Genomic DNA, 5,266 nt, shown 5'->3' with positions numbered 1-5,266 from the left:
GCAGGACGTCCGTCAGCACACGCAGGACGTCCGTCAGCACACGCAGGACGTCCGTGGCTGTCCGTGTGTGTCCGTGTGTCCGTCAGTGCACACAGGACGTCCGTCAGCACACACAGGACGTCCGTCAGCACACGCAGGACGTCCGTCAGCACACGCAGGACGTCTGTGGCTGTCCGTGTGTGTCCGTGTGTCCGTCAGCACACGCAGGACGTCCGTCAGTACACACAGGACGTCCGTCAGCACACAAAGGACGTCCGTGGCCGTCCGTCAGCACACACAGGACGTCCGTCAGTACACAGAGGACGTCCGTGGCCGTCCGTCAGCACACACAGGGCGTCCGTCAGCACACGCAGGACGTCCGTGTGTGTCCGTGTGTCCATCAGTACACACAGGACGTCCGTCAGCACACACAGGACGTCCGTCAGTACACACAGGACGTCCGTCAGCACACACAGGACATCCGTGGTCGTCCGTCAGTACACATATCAGCATGCTGGCCCTTCCTGTGGACTGTTCGGGTGATTTTGGCCCACGTGGGCTGTCTGTTCAGTACACACAGGACGTCCGTCAGCACACGCAGGACGTCCGTGCCTGTCCGTTAGCACACACAGACTGTCCGTGGACTGATCCGTGTACTGAACTCATATCAGCATGCTGACCACACATATCAGCATGCTGGCCCTTCCCGTGGACTGTCCGTGTACTGATTTTGGACAACTGATGCACCATGTCAGTACACATATCAGCATGCTGGCCCTTCCCGTGGACTGATCCGTGTACTGATCCGTGTACTGATCCGTGTACTGAACTCATATCAGCATGCTGACCACACATATCAGCATGCTGGCCCTTCCCGTGGACTGTCCGTGTACTGATCCGTGTACTGATCCGTGTACTGAACTCATATCAGCATGCTGACCACACATATCAGCATGCTGGCCCTTCCCGTGGACTGATTCGTGTACTGATCCGTGTACTGATCCGTGTACTGATCCGTGTACTGAACTCATATCAGCATGCTGACCACACATATCAGCATGCTGGCCCTTCCCGTGGACTGTCCGTGTACTGATCCGTGTACTGATCCGTGTACTGAACTCATATCAGCATGCTGACCACACATATCAGCATGCTGGCCCTTCCCGTGGACTGTCCGTGTACTGATCCGTGGACTGATCCGTGTACTGAACTCATATCAGCATGCTGACCACACATATCAGCATGCTGGCCCTTCCCGTGGACTGTCCGTGTACTGATTTTGGAAAACTGATGCACCATGTCAGTACACATATCAGCATGCTGGCCCTTCCCGTGGACTGATCCGTGTACTGATCCGTGTACTGAACTCATATCAGCATGCTGACCACACATATCAGCATGCTGGCCCTTCCCGTGGACTGTCCGTGTACTGATCCGTGTACTGAACTCATATCAGCATGCTGACCACATATATCAGCATGCTGGCCCTTCCCGTGGACTGATCCGTGTACTGATCCGTGTACTGATCCGTGTACTGAACTCATATCAGCATGCTGACCACACATATCAGCATGCTGGCCCTTCCCGTGGACTGTCCGTGTACTGATCCGTGTACTGAACTCATATCAGCATGCTGACCACACATATCAGCATGCTGGCCCTTCCCGTGGACTGTCCGTGTACTGATCCGTGGACTGATCCGTGTACTGAACTCATATCAGCATGCTGACCATACATATCAGCATGCTGGCGCTTCCCGTGGACTGTCCGTGTACTGATTTTGGACAACTGATGCACCATGTCAGTACACATATCAGCATGCTGGCCCTTCCCGTGGACTGATCCGTGTACTGATTTTGGACAACTGATGCACCATGTCAGTACACATATCAGCATGCTGGCCCTTCCCGTGGACTGATCCGTGTACTGATCTGGACATAAGCTCGAGTTTTGATGGACTGGACTGTCCAAGTCAGTCTGATTGGTCCAAGTAGTACTTATGCTGGCTCGACTTTCCATCATCCAACCAAGTGTTAACATTTTTCCTTGGTATGATCGAGGCCAAGCGTACTGATGGGATGAATTAACTCTTTTGTGTTGTAAAAGAAGGGTTTGAGACTGAATATTTCGTGTGTAATTGTTCTGTGTTATTAATCATCAATGGGGGTTCCTTATATAAGGATTACAAGATAGAGATAAATGGAAAGAGTACTTATCCTAATCCTACATGAAATAGGAAATCTACTAAATACATAAAAGGAAAGATTACATCTACTAGGAAAAAGGAAAGGGTTTCCTTTTCTCTCTAAGCTTGTGGCCGCCTCTCTCTCTCCTGAAGTCGGCTCTCTCTCTCTTCTCTTGGACGTGGTCTTGGCTTGGGCCAGACGTGGCCTGATGGGCCTTCTCTTCTTGTCTTGGTTAATGGCAATCCACACATGTTCATAACACTCCCCCTTGGATGCCATAACCATACAGGATTTGTAGTACGCTTAATGTTGCCTCATTAAAACCTTATCAGGAAAACCCAGTGGGACAAAACCAAGATGAAGGAAAAAGAGTACAACACGCACTACTCCCCCTGATGTGAACCTCGGTGTATGTTCTACATACTACGCATCTTGATGCGTGATCTATCCTGTAGGTATAGAATGGGAGTAATCGGTCAGTTTCATTACTGAACCGTAATCAAGACCACTTCGACCTTTTATGGTCGTCTCTCATGTCTTTTGACATTGAGTGTCCCGTTTAAAGCATGTGTGCTAAGCAATGTGAACCACATTGTCCTTGGGGATCACTTGTTGGTCTTTATAAAACGTGTTTGCATCTGTCCATGGTCTAGACGTGTTTGTCTACTTTATCAAACTCATTTACTTAAGTCGGACAGACCAAGTACTTATGGACAGTTATCATTCGACCATGATTCAATCTAGTCGATCCATGTCCAGGTCATAGACCACGTCTATACATGTCTTCTACTTGTCTTATGAGTGTTCAAGATCAATGGTCATTGCTGTGGCTCTTAGGCCGAACACTCTCATGGATGTGGACATTAATTCCTTTGCCTTAGGTAATGCCATATGATGGCGTCTCATGACCTTAGTTGCTGTGGATCATATCACACACTAAGTATACATTATTAGGTCATGGACTTCAACGAGCTTATGGACTACAATACTTTGTATCCGGTTGATTAAATATTTCCTATCAATCCCATCAGAGTTTTATGGGAATAGATCATACGGCAGCAGACTGTTCTGCTATGCCGGATCCTTACTTAAGGGATCTGATTATTGGATCACAACCTGATGGTTGATCTTTCCTACTAGCTCGTGATCAAAGGATATGAGCCGGACGTCCTTGGTAGAAGGGGCCGGACGTTCTTAGACGGGCAGAGCCGGACGCTTATAGCCTGAGGTCTGGACGCCTTTGGCCAGAGAGCCGGATGCTCTTAGCTGGTGTGCTGGACGTTTTAGCCAGTCACCCACATAGATTTCATTCTATATTTACTAACCTCCTTTAGGTTTAGTATAAGCACAAGGAATTTCTTATAAAACCTCTTATGTATATGGACTGTTTATTGGATTGTCTTTATACAACTCCAAGATCAATGATCATGTGTGATCAATTCCTCTTACATACTATATGCAGCTGCTTTTGTTTCAGTCCATGAATCAGCTTAGGAACAAAGCTGTTCTCTCATTCTACATTATCTTATCCAGTGATCCATATGCTGCTTACCACATTAGTGTATCTATTTTCTTTCTTTATGACCAGACCTTTGTCAATTTCGAATTCTGTAGCAGCAATCACCACATAGGAGTTTATCTCCTTATAATCTGTTCCTTTGATCTCTGTGAGTACCTTGTGTAACAATCTATGATCTAATGCTGTTATTATGAAGACATGGGCACTTAAGGCCACGTGATCATGTGTCTTCTCTCACGGTTTCTTTATCTCACAAGATCCATTTATTTCACTGGTTTATCAGATGGCGTTTCTGTATATGTACATGGCCAATACGCTCATCTCTCTTTAGATACTTTGAACCTCCACGTTTTTCTTTCCATTCTTTATAATCTTTCATGATTCTATGATTGTATGATGAGTACTCATTCGTGGGTTCTCTGATCCTCGCTTATCTCTTTATGTTCAAGTGCTATTCTCTTATGCATCTTTTATATAGATGTTCATGTGTGTGTGTGTCGACACCTTCATGTGGTTCCATTATGTTCCCGACATGATCTGATCACTTTGAGATTTCATTATCCAGGACCTTTGTTACCTAGTAGCTTGGCGTCCCAAGACTACATAGTTTGGTACCTTAGATGTGTAGCTGCGCAGCCTTTTCTCTCAATGTCTGGTATGGTTTCTTTTATCATGACCTCGGATCTGTCTATGCACCTTTCTCTTTTCTTTCTATCCGAGGTTCCTTTTATCTTTATGGAACACTTGGTCTATCTTGTATAGACTCTATAGAAACTTGATTATGTCTCTTCTAGGACGTTTCATTTGGTGCTAAGCTGGTTATTACTTAATCATTCTTTTCGGGTCAGTGTCTGGCATCTCGATTAGCTTCTCAACTGGCTATCTTTATATTATCTTTCTTTGGACGTCTTATATCATAATGTATAGTCCGAGGATCTTGCCAAGACAATGCTGGTTAAAACCATTCTTATCATTCCTTTACTCTTTCTTTATCCAGCTTATAATCTTTCTCCTTTAATGTTTGGATAGTCGGATGCTTTTGGTCATGCAATCCGTACCTGGCCACTAATTTAATCACCCATGTTTTGGCTCAAGCTTTCTTTGAATTCGTGGGAGAAAGTAATACTCCTATCCAACATATATTCCCAATCCTCTTTTGAGGTTCCATCTTAGACGGCACACATATGTATGTGGTGGTTTATTTCAAAATCTCTTAAGATGGTTTGTCTGGTTTTAATGACCCGTATTCATTCTTTAGATGGGAATATCTATGCTCACTTATATGGCCTGATACATATTATCATTCTGTACATGTATATTCATAATGTCCCCAAGCATATAGGTAATGGCCGAACCTTTTATAGGTAATGGCCTTACATGGCCGATCACTTATAAGTGATGGCCTCTTTGGTCGGTCATGGACTTTGCGGCCAGGCCGTTGTCTCTTATGGTCTCTTCGGCCTCTTTGGCCGAGTCATGGACTGTGTGCGGCCAAGGCTGCACTATGCAGACAAGTCACGGCCAAGTCATGGCCAAGTCGTGGCCAAGCTGTTCATAGGTGATAGCCTATTTGGTTTGGCCG

Source organism: Brassica napus, unplaced genomic scaffold, assembly GCF_020379485.1.
Source record: "Brassica napus cultivar Da-Ae unplaced genomic scaffold, Da-Ae ScsIHWf_214;HRSCAF=376, whole genome shotgun sequence".
Taxonomy (NCBI): Eukaryota; Viridiplantae; Streptophyta; class Magnoliopsida; order Brassicales; family Brassicaceae; genus Brassica; species Brassica napus.
This window is presented reverse-complemented; position numbering follows the sequence as displayed.